The 12,058-nt window shown below is 47.3% G+C and overlaps 1 protein-coding gene across 1 annotated transcript in view; it reads left to right on the forward strand.

Moving 5' to 3' along the window:
- The first annotated feature begins 9,770 nt into the window (after nt 1-9,770).
- MED22 (mediator complex subunit 22) overlaps nt 9,771-12,058 on the forward strand; it is a 12,358-nt gene continuing 10,070 nt past the window's right edge. Inside the window, exon 1 of the mRNA XM_034793760.1 lies at nt 9,771-10,079. The gene's annotated coding sequence lies outside the window, so the exon portion shown is untranslated. The remainder of the gene's footprint in view (nt 10,080-12,058) is intronic.

Below are 12,058 nucleotides of genomic sequence, written 5' to 3' on the forward strand. Positions count from 1 at the left end.
AAAAAAAAAACCCATTCTGGACATACAGCCAAAGGAGTGTGAAAGTGAAATGAATTATATTAAAGAAATAGAATGAATTAAAGAATGCTGTATGTACCTTTAAGTAGAAATGAGAAATGCTGCAAGCCAGGGGGCAGGAAAGCAGACATTAACTGCTTAATGAATTGCCCCACTTAAGGGCAATTGGTGAAGCATTAGCCTTAGATCGATAAGAGTTAATAAGGAAGCAGGATATGCATATTGTGCCCTATGCAAATTTTACAATTTTGCTCTCTCTGTCCCTTTGTTTAGTTCGCACCCTTTTATTTATATAAATAAGACTGTTTGAATCTTGCATGGGGGCTCACATTATCTGAATGTATTAGCAGAGCGCTGTGTTAATAAAACAGAGTGGTCTAACAAACTATGAATCCTGAGGCCTTGTCTACACTACGAGAGTAGTTCGAATTTACTTGCATCGAATTTTTGGAATCGATATTGCAAAGTCGAACGTCTGTGTCCACACTAAGGACAGTAATTCGACTTTGTGAGTCCACACTAACGGTGAAAGCGTCGACATTCGAAGCGGTGCACTGTGGTCAGCTATCCCACAGTTCCCGCAGTCCCCTCTGCCCATTGGAATTTTGGGTGTAGCCGGCAATGCCTTCTGGGTAAGAAAATGTGTCGAGGGTGCTTTTGGGTAACTGTCGTCATCCGTCCATCACTCCCGCCCTCCCTCCCTGAAAGCGCCGGCGGGAAATCAGTTCGCGCACTTTTCCAGTCATTGACAGCGCGGATGCCACAGCACTGCGAGCATGGAGCACGCTGCGACCATCGCTGCAGTTGTGGCCGCTCTCAACGCCTCGCAGCTTATCATACAGGTTTCCCTGAGGCAGATGCAGAAAAGTCAGGCGAGGAGGCTACGGCACCGCGGTGATGTCCTGAAGTCTGAGAGTAGCACAGACCTCTCAGAAAGCAGGGGACCCAGCGCCAAGGACATCACGATGGCAATGGGTCATGTTGATGCCGTGGAACGGCGATTCTGGGCACGGGAAACAAGCACTGAGTGGTGGGACCGCATAGTGCTGCAGGTCTGGGATGAATCCCAGTGGCTGCGAAACTTTCGCATGCGGAAGGGAACTTTCCTGGAACTTTGTGAGTTGCTGTCCCCTGCCCTGAAGCGCAATGACACCCGGTTGCGAGCTGCACTGAGTGTACAGAAGCGAGTGGCCATAGCCCTCTGGAAGCTTGCAACGCCAGACAGCTACCGGTCAGTCGCGAACCAGTTTGGGGTGGGCAAATCTACCGTGGGGGTTGTTGTGATGCAAGTAGCCAAGGCAATCGTTGATGTACTGCTGCCAAAGGTAGTGACCCTGGGAAACGTGGAGGCGATCATAGATGGCTTCGCAGCGATGGGATTCCCAAACTGCGGTGGGGCCATAGATGGAACTCACATCCCTATCCTGGCACCGGACCACCAGGCCACCCAGTACATTAACCGAAAGGGCTATTTTTCCATGGTGCTGCAAGCACTGGTGGACCACAGGGGACGTTTTACCAACATCTACGTGGGATGGCCGGGCAAGGTTCATGACGCTCGTGTTTTTAGGAACTCTGGTCTGTTTAGACGGCTGCAACAAGGTATTTACTTCCCGGACCACAAAATAACTGTTGGGGATGTGGAGATGCCTATAGTCATCCTCGGGGACCCAGCCTACCCGCTAATGCCCTGGCTCATGAAGCCCTATACTGGCGCCCTGGACACTGAAAAAGAACTCTTCAACTACCGGCTGAGCAAGTGCAGAATGGTGGTGGAGTGTGCTTTTGGCCGTCTCAAGGGGAGATGGAGAATCTTACTGACTCGCTGTGATCTCAGCGAAACCAATATCCCCATTGTTATAGCAGCTTGCTGTGTGCTCCACAATCTCTGTGAGAGCAAGGGGGAGACCTTTATGGCGGGGTGGGAGGTTGAGGAAAATAGCCTGGCTGCTGATTACGCACAGCCAGACAATTAGAAGAGAACAGCGGGAAGTGCTGTGCATCCGGGAGGCTTTGAAAGCAAAGTTCCTGAGTGAGCAGGGTAACCTGTGACTTTTAAGTTTGTGTACAGAGAAGCTGAACCTGCCCCCGTTTCTTTACCCAGTTAATGTTGACTAACCTCTCCAGTTACATACCCCCTTCACCCCCTTCCAACACACGTTTCGAAATAAAAATAGTTCTACTTTGTTAATGCACACCGTTTTCTTTAATACTGTTTTCGCGGGAATTTTTTAAAACTGGGACGCAGACTGTGGTGCGGAGCGGGTGTAGTGTAGTGACGCGAATGAAGCTTCTAAACTCAAGGATTGACAGGCTCCGCTGCGGTGGGATGGTTGTTTCAACGGAGCCTGTCACCCCTCCTGATCGGGACTGTGTGTATGGGGGGGCTATGTGACTTTGTGGCAGGGGGAGGACGGTTACAGATCCCCTGCTGCGTGGCTCTGTGATCCTTGCATAAGGACCACCGCTTAAGATCTGTAACTGCCCTCCCCCGCCACAAAGTCACAGAGCAACACACCCCCCACCACATAACATGAAAACAACCTCCCAGACTAACCAGGGTAACTAGTCACTGCATCACTGCACTGTGTATGTGCCCTGCTGCTGTGCCTGCCCCCGCCTATGTACCCTGCCAAAGGTGACTGTCCTGTCCAATTACCAACCCCCTTTCCCCTCCTCCTCCAAAAGAACATGATTGAAACAGTAGTTAACAGAAACGTATTTTTTATTATCAACTACACATGGAAGTGGGAGGTGAAACTTGGACGGGGGCTTGTGTCAGGCGGGAAGGAAAGAACTTTTCAAGTTTTGGGGAATGAGAGCCTTCTGCTACTAGAGCTCTCTGCAGGGGTGGAGTGAGAGTTAGCAGGGACTCTGCCGCCTCTCCTTCTTTGCACTTTGGGTGAGATGGGTATGGGACTTGGTGGCGGGGGAGGGCGGTTAGAGATGGACTGCAGCGGGGCTCTGTCCTCCTGCCTCCGTTCCTGCAGAACATCCACAAGGCGCCGGAGCGTGTCTGTTTGCTCCCTCAGTAGTCCAAGCAGCGTTTGAGTCGCCTGCTGGTCTTCCTGCCGCCACCTCTCCTCCCGATCCATGTTTGCTTGCTGCATTTGGGTCAATTTCTCCCGCCACTGGGTCTGCTGTGCTGCCTGGGCTTGGGAACAGGCCATAAGTTCAGAGAACATGTCCTCCCGTGTCCTCTTCTTCCTATGCCTAATCTTCGCTAGCCTCTGGGAGTGTGATGCCAGGCTACGTTGTGAGACAGTCGCAGATGTGGCTGTGGGAATGGGAAAAAGGGAGTGAATTCCTCAGAAAGATAAATGTAGTTGTGAACAAAGAACATAGTCTTTCTCTGTGAACAAGACCATGCACAGCACCTATCACATGCGCACTCAGCACAAGGTCGAATTCTCGGCCTTCGCATTCAGTGCCTGGGGTCTTCCACAGCACATTTGAGGAGCGGGGCAGCACAACGGAATTTCTGTTGCAGGTAGACATGGTAAGCCGTAGACTTGTGGCAGTTTAAAACTTTTATATTACCACTGGCCTCATTTCACATTTAAAGCAATGTCAGTCCCTGCTGCCAGCAATCCGGCAAGCGGGAACTCTGCCCCTGTCCCACCCCCTCGCGGCTGTCCCCAGGAACGATCCCTTTCGGCAGCCCCTCTCCGGCCTCCACCGCGTGGCTGCAAACCAGCGGTTACAGTTCTGTAAAGGAACGAGCAAGCAGTCCCAACACTAACATTCCCCTACCTAATTCAAAGCAGGTCACCATGGGCGACATCACCCTGATGAGGATCTCTGACAGCGAGAGAGAGAGAATGCTCCGGGAAAGCCTCCAAAGACCAGGGCCGTATGCCGCTCTGCTGTGCAGAGCAATGATTCCCGAGTACTTGATAGTCTCGTGGCGCGGCAACGTCTCGTACTTCGGAGGACCCAATAAGGCCGCTCTCCCCAGGAACCTCATGCAACAGCTTTCCAATTACCTCCAGGAGAGCTTCATCGAGATGTCCCGGGAGGATTACTGCTCTATCCCTGCACATATAGACCGCATTTTACTCTAGCTGCAGTAGCAGGGACTAAACAGTAGAGCGGCTTGGGCAGGACAATCACGGAAAACCGGACATTGCTAGATTTTTTTTCAAAACTTGCACTGCCCATGACTGAACCGTTAAGTGCCTAGGGCAAAGTAATCATGAACAACCCATTCTTTTAATTGTTAATATTCCTGTTCTGTTAAAAATAAATGTTTAGATGTTTACAACACTTACTGGCTGATCCTTCCCCAGATTCTGTGTCCGGGGTAACGGCTGGGGACGTTTCGTAGGGGATCTCGGTAAGGGTGATGAAGAGATCCTGGCTGTCGGGGAAATCAGCGTTGTGAGCGCTGCCGACTGCCTCGCCCTCCTCATCTCCTTCCTCATCTTCCCCGTCCGCTAACATGTCCGAGGAACCGGCCGTGGACAATATCCCATCCTCAGAGTCCACGGTCAGTGGTGGGGTAGTGGTGGCGGCCGCACCGAGGATGGAATGCAGTGCCTCGTAGAAATGGGATGTCTGGGGATGGGATCCGGAGTGTCCGTTTGCCTCTTTGGTCTTCTGGTAGCCTTGTCTCAGCTCTTTGATTTTCACGCGGCACTGCGTTGCATCCCGGCTGTATCCTCTCTCTGACATGTCTTTTGAGATCTTCTCATAGATCTTTGCATTCCGTTTCTTGGAGCGCAGCTCAGAAAGCATGGACTCATCGCCCCACACAGCGATGAGATCCAAGACTTCCCGATCAGTCCATGCTGGGGCCCTCTTTCTATTCACAGACTGCACGGCCATCACTGCTGGAGAGCTCTGCATCGTTGCCAGTGCTGCTGTGATCGCCACGGTGTCCAGACAGGAAATCAGATTCAAACTGGCCAGACAGGAAAAGGAATTCAAATTCAAATTTTCCCGGGGCTTTTCCTGTGTGGCTGGTCAGAGCATCCGAGCTCGTACTGCTGTCCAGAGCGTCAACAGAGTTGTGCACTGTGGGATAGCTCCCGGAGCTATTAGCGTCGATTTCCATCCACACCTAGCCTAATTCGACATGGCCATGTCGAATTTAGCGCTACTCCCCTCGTCGGGGAGGAGTACAGAAGTCGAATTAAAGAGACCTCTATGTCGAACTAAATAGCATCGCAGTGTGGACGGGTGCAGGGTTAATTCGATGTAATGGCGCTAACTTCGACATAAACGCCTAGTGTAGACCAGGCCTGAGTCTAACTTTGACAGGAGTAACAAGAGCTGGCATGTTTCTAAACATTTTGAGAGTAGATTACAGTAGTTCTGTCTGTTTTATAAACCAATGTCTGAGATGAAGCAGAATTGGTTCATAAAAGAGGGATATTGCAATAACTGGGGCTTGCTCCAGTTGTGAGCTCAGCTGTTGGAAAGTGAGTGAAAATTCATAAAATGTCACAATCATCAATAGCAATGAATGTGGATAGAAAACTGAGTCAGATTGAATTAGTCCAAACTGAAAGGTCCAGTACCAGCCAAGGGCTGTGTTAAGATCATGACTGGTAAACCAGGAAGAAGGAACCAGGAACTAATGAACCAAACAAAACACCAAGGTCAGCTGGAGTGAAAAGAACAAGTTTCAGCATCCTGGCTGCCACCCCCACTAATTTCTGGGGGCCCTGGTTCCACCATGACACTGCTGAGCCTTTATCCTCCTGATTCTGTGAGATGTCCTGACCAGACTGGGACCCATAGGACATCCCCACATCCACCAGTTTCAGATCAATCCTGAACACCACCTGGAAAGAGAGACGTGGGTTCCTGCTGTCACCTCTCCCACCTGTGTCCTTTTCCTTCCACACCTTATTTCTTCTCTTTCCTGCCTCTCTTTGCTTAATAAATGTGTAGCTGAGCCAACCAAGACTGCAAGGCAGCTAAAACCAATGACTTAAACAGCCAACGACGCAAGTCTGACAGATCTCAGAGCGGCTAATAAAATCGTGACTTGTGGCAATGTTTTTCTGGCCGTGAGGCTGCCAGTGAAAGCCAACACTGGAGACAGAAGCAGCATTTTCTATTTTTGCTATTCTTTTCTCTTCCCTTTTGTTTGTGTTTGTCTTGTTTTGTGTTTAAAGAAACCAGATCAGACGTTAACAATAACAGCAGCTCTAGCCCCTCTGAACTAACTTTTGCTCTTTTCTCCAAAAAAGACAGTTATTATGATCATTAATATAAAAGACTATCAAAGAGAAAGTTTTCCTTATAAAAACCCCAGCTACAGCTAACGAGGAAGGGAGATTGGTTAAATTGAAGCTTTAATTAATACATTACATTATAAATGCTTCAACTGATTTTCCTTTGTACTGTATCTTTAATAAAAGATAATATTTAATGGCATTGGTTGCCATGGAGCTAAGCAGGCCAACGTCTCTGTATTCAAAAACCCCGAACCATGTTCAACAGTTTAGTGCCTGAATAGTGACAGGGTCGTGTTAACATCTTTGGCTCTCTGGGCCCATTTATTCCTTCGAAATTAACACACCACATCCAAGCCAATGGATAATGGGACTGCTCAAAAGCTAATGGGGATCAGCACTCACCAGCAACACTACAGGCTGGTTAAATGAGCAGCATTCGTTGGACAGGCCTGGATCCACCAACACTGCCGGTGGATCTAATGCTGCAATAGAAGGGAATAGCTGCTAGGAAACCCCCTTCTTTGGCTAGCTCCAATTTGCAACTAAAATCTGTTCAAGGCCACATCATATGCAGCTGTACAACTGTCCCTGACATGTCCCCTGAAAATACTGCTGTGACGGGTTGGATCACAGAAACCCCCCTGGGAGTTGCCACCCGATGTGCAAAGACTACCCCTGCTTCTGTTTTCCCTGCCAGCTCAGGACTCCAGCACCCTGTCTGGAGCCAGACAGGAGTGGCTGGCTCAGCAAGACACAGACCCAGGGTCTGAATCACTTGTCCCAAAGCTGCAGGTTTACCTGAAAACAGCTTACAGAAGTGTGCTTGTCTTTAGCACTCAGATGCCCAACTCCCAATGGGGTCTAAACCCAGATAAATCCGTTTTACCCTGCATAAAGCTTATGCAGGGCAAACCCAGAAATTGTTCGCCCTCTATAACACTGATAGAGAGATATGCACAGTTGTTTGCTCCCCCAGGTATTAATACATACTCTGAGTAAATTACTAAATAAAAAGTGATTTTATTAAATACAGAAAATAGGATTTAAGTGATTCCAAGTAGTAACAGACAGAACAAAGTAAGTCACCAAGCAAAATAAAATAAAATGCGTAAATCTATGTCTAATCAAACTGAATACAGATCATCTCACCCTCAGAGATGCTTCAGTAAGTTTTTTCTCAGACTGGACACCTTCCAGGCCTGGGCACAATTCTTTCCCCTGGTACAGCTCTTGTTGCAGCTCAGGTGATAGCTAGGGGATTCTTCATGATGGCTCCTCTCCCCCTTGTTCTCTTCCACCCCTTTATATATCTTTTGCATAAGGTGGGAACCCTTTGTCCCTCTGGGTTTTCATCCCCCCTCACTGGAAAAGCACCAGGTTAAAGATGGATTCCAGTTCAGGTGACATGATCACATGTCACTGCAAGACTTCATTACTCACTTGCCAGCACACACATATACAGGAAGACTCACAGGTAAATACAGCCATCTGCAGACAATGGGAGTCATCAAGATTCCAAACCACCGTTAATGGCCCACACTTTACATAATTACAATAGGCCCTCAGAGTTATGTTTTATATTTTTAGTTTTAGATACAAGAGTGGTACATTTATACAAATCGGATGATCACACTCAGTAGATTATATGCTTTGTAATGATACCTTACAAGAGACCTTTTGCATGAAGCATATCAGTTACATTATATTCACTTTTTACCATATTTTTCCAAAGCTATCCCAGTTACATTATATTCACTTATTATCATGGTTTTATAAAACCATATAGACTGCACAACGTCACAACTGCCATGTGCCCAGAGTACTCCAAAAGGGGAAATAAATCATAGGCCAATGCTCTTTCAGCAACAACGGAAGCAGCTACCAGTTCCTCAATGTTTTTAGGCAACTTGATTCAGATCACACAGTCTGACACTATAGATACATCTGGACAACGCCCCGTTCTTTTAAAGAAAGAAACTGGCTTGATATAAACTCAATTTCAAAGGGAGGTGTTTACTCTCCGATTAGCAAGTGCAAGACCCCACTCATCTACTAATGACGGCAGGGTTTGGAGTCAGGAATGCATAGTAAAAAGTTGGGGATAAAAAATAAAAAACGGCTAAAAAACACTCCACTTCATTTCTGTAAAGCATGTGATTTCAGAGAACAATTCCTGAGAGCAATTGTAAAGTAATCTCCATGAAATTCTCCATAGTAATTTAAGCCTTTAAAGGAGGGTAAGAGACACACGGAGAGAGTATTCTGTTTTACAAAAGTTTCTGGACAATGCAGAGTTGGATCACATACGTTATCAAAAGATTGAAACGTTTTAGTGCTGGGGGCTAGTTCTTAAACACAAGTTGCTTTTTTTCCATAAGATGCTCTTCTCCAGAATGAACCCAGCTTCAGGAAAACCTGTTGGTTTCTGACATTTCCTTGAAGAAAGGGTCATGAAATCTGTAGTCTACAGAGGAAAGAAAGGGAGATGTGGAAGGTCTAGAAACCCTTACTCATGAAAGTAGTCCTAACGCAAGCAGTTCCACTGACTTGACCGGGGCTACTTACAAGGAATTAAATAATCAAGCTGGAGATTTAGGCTGTCACTGCCATATAATTACATTCACAAACGGTGGGTTTCTGTCACGTGCTAGACAAACGCAAAGAAAGCTGCAAATCCAGCTCAGAACCTGGGATTTTTGTGTGTTAGATTTTCCCTGAAAATCATCTGTAAATGTACAGACCAACTCAGACAACGGGGAGAACAAAATAAAAGTGCTTTTTACATCTGATAAAATACTGCACTGGCTTTCTATATTATATTCTAATTGACAATCTTCCATATTCCCCAAATAGATCAAAAAGTATGGGCCCCATCCTCCACCGCCTAACTTCCATTGTCTTCAGTGGGTCAGGATTGAATCCTATATTAATATATATATAAATGCGTGCAGGTAAAATGCAGAGGAACAAGTTCTCTCCGCCATTACACTGGTGTGACTTTACTGAGGTTAACATGTAGGGCTGCATTCTACTCTCAGTCAGTTATTGCTTTGCTGTAAAGGGGAAAAATTTGGCCTATGGGAGGGCGGGGGAGAAATAACCCTCAGTCTACAATAACATGGATAAACTACATCTCAAAAGTATTTACTGATCCCATTCCTCTGTGGGCAAATAAAGAAAGTGGGTGAGAACAAGGGGACTATGGGGAGAAGAAAGATAAGAGAGAGAAAGAAAAAAAGGGGACGAGAACATACATATCAAAAAATGACTTCCTGCTTCTCCAGACACAGATGTAAATTTGATTCAATTTCTTCAAGAACAGGATATGGACCTAAGTCCGTTGAATCTTAGTTTATCTCAAGCATTTAATAGCGGCTACTTTTAAGTTCCTTCTCCGCATTTAAAACACCCGGTCTCCTCCAACCCCAGCCCTGCTGTATTTTTTCCAAAACCTAAACAGGATTCGACACGACACAGCTCACAGAACATCTTAAAGGAAAATGTGCAGGTACCTTGGTCCTTGTGCATGACGCACCCGCTCTCCCCCAGAGGAGAGGAGGAATTGCGGAGTTTATTGCTGCCAGCTGTGGACTGGAGCAGCCTGGAGAAGCTGGGCGCGGCAGGCTCTCCAGAGAGGGTAGCGGTAGCGCAAACCGCTTGCTGGCGAGCCGGGGAATGAGGTGGGCAGCTGGCGAGCAGAGGCCGGGTGCTCTGACTCCGGCCTGTCCTGCTCATGGAAACGCGCACCAGGTCCACGCAATCCCACTCCGGAGCGAACGGGCTGGGTAAACCTCCTGGTTTGCCGAGCAGGCTCCTTACGGGCCAGCAGCGGCGGTGGCCAGTGCGCCCTCCCGGTGCTCCCCCAAGCCCTCGGTAAGAGTCTGGCCCGGATGCGGCTGGGTGTGTGACAGCAATGGCGCCTTTCCGCAAAAAAACACTCGCAGGACGGTCCTGGCTCACCCAAAAATGTGGGGCACGCCTGGGTCTTAGCATTCACCCGCCCACGGCTTCCTATCCCTGCTCTGACCTTTCCTGCAGCTGGCTGCTGTAGCCTGGAGAGGCTAGTGAAATTGCCTGCCAGACCTATTGGATGCAAATCGATAACAATGCTCTGTTTAATGAGGGACATTTTAGGGAAACCCTAGTTCCCTTAGCAAAGCCGGTATTTTTCTCTAAGGTGTATTTCTGCTGCTCAGTTTACTGTTTAATAGGGTCAGGCGAGGCCTCTTAAAGTAAGGGGCAAGTGGTCGCTCTGTGTTGTTCCTTGTCTCTTGGAAGCGAATGGGGAAGTTAATATTAATGCATTATGTTCCACAACATGAACCAGACCCTAATGCAAAGCTTAAGAAAGTTTTGCCCCCGTTGTTCCCACCCCTGCTCAACTGGAGTGGGGCCAGGTATTTACTTTGGAAGGGGCCCAGTTTATGCTGAGACAGGAGCTGGTACCTATTGTGGGTGGTTGGGTCTTGTGCTCCACCTAAGCTTTAATTAAAAAAAAAAAAAAAAAAGTATCAGAGGGGTAGCCGTGTTAGTCTGAAGCTGTAAAAAGCAACAGAGGGTCCTGTGGCACCTTTGAGACTAACAGAAGCATTGGGAGCATAAGCTTTCGTGAGTAAGAACCTCACTTCTTCAGATGCAAGTAATAGCATTACTTGCATCTGAAGTAGTGAGGTTCTTACCCATGAAAGCTTATGCTCCCAATACTTCTGTTAGTCTCAAAGGTGCCACAGGACCCTCTGTTGCTTTAAAAAAAAAAAATCTCTAGTTCTTATGGCTACAAAGTCTTCCAGAAGTGACAAATGGAGGAGTATCTGCCTGACCCTTCAGACAGCCCAGCTTAAGTGCTATAGGCCAATGCTTTCAAGCCCGCCTAAGTCAGGGGTTCTCAAACTTTTGTACTGGTGACCCCTTTCACACAGCAAACCTCAGACTGTGACCCCCCTCCCATATAAATTAAAAAAACTTTTTAATATATTTGACAGCATTATAAATGCTGCAGGCAAAGAAGGGTTTGGGGTGGAGGCTGACAGCTCATGACCCCACATGTAATAACCTCAAGACCCCCTGAGGGGTCCCAACCCCCAGTTTGAGAATCCCTCGCCTAAGTGATAACGGTTTGGAGAAATTCTGCAGTTTCCACCTTGCATGCACGTCCCTAAAGCAACAGAGAGTCCTATGGCACCTTTAAGAGTAACAGAAGTATTGGGAGCATAAACTTTCGTGGGTAAGAACCTCACTTCTTCAGATGCAAGTAATGGAAATCTCCAGAGGCAGGTATAAATCAGTATGGAGTTAACAAGGTTAGTTCAATCAGGCAGGGTGAGGTGCTCTGCTAGCAATTGAGGTGTGAACACCAAGGGAGGAGAAACTGCTTCTGTAGTTGGATAGCCATTCACAGTCTTTGTTTAATCCGGATCTGATGGTGTCAAATTTGCAAATGAACTGGAGCTCAGCAGTTTCTCTTTGGAGTCTGGTCCTGAAGTTTTTTTGCTGTAAAATGGCTACCTTTACATCTGCTATTGTGTGGCCAGGGAGGCTGAAGTGTTCTCCTACAGGTATTTGTATATTGCCATTCCTGATATCTGACTTGTGTCCATTTATCCTCTTGCATAGTGACTGTCCAGTTTGGCCAATGTACATAGCAGAGGGGCATTGCTGGCATATGATGGCATATATAACATAATATAGACTGTGAATGGCTATCCAACTACAGAAGCAGTTTCTCCTCCCTTGGTATTCACACCTCAACTGCTAGCAGAGCACCTCACCCTCCCTGATTGAACTAACCTCGTTATCTCCACACTGATTTATACCTGCCTCTGGAGATTTCCATTACTTGCATCTGAAGAAGT

Source organism: Trachemys scripta, chromosome 17, assembly GCF_013100865.1.
Source record: "Trachemys scripta elegans isolate TJP31775 chromosome 17, CAS_Tse_1.0, whole genome shotgun sequence".
Taxonomy (NCBI): Eukaryota; Metazoa; Chordata; order Testudines; family Emydidae; genus Trachemys; species Trachemys scripta.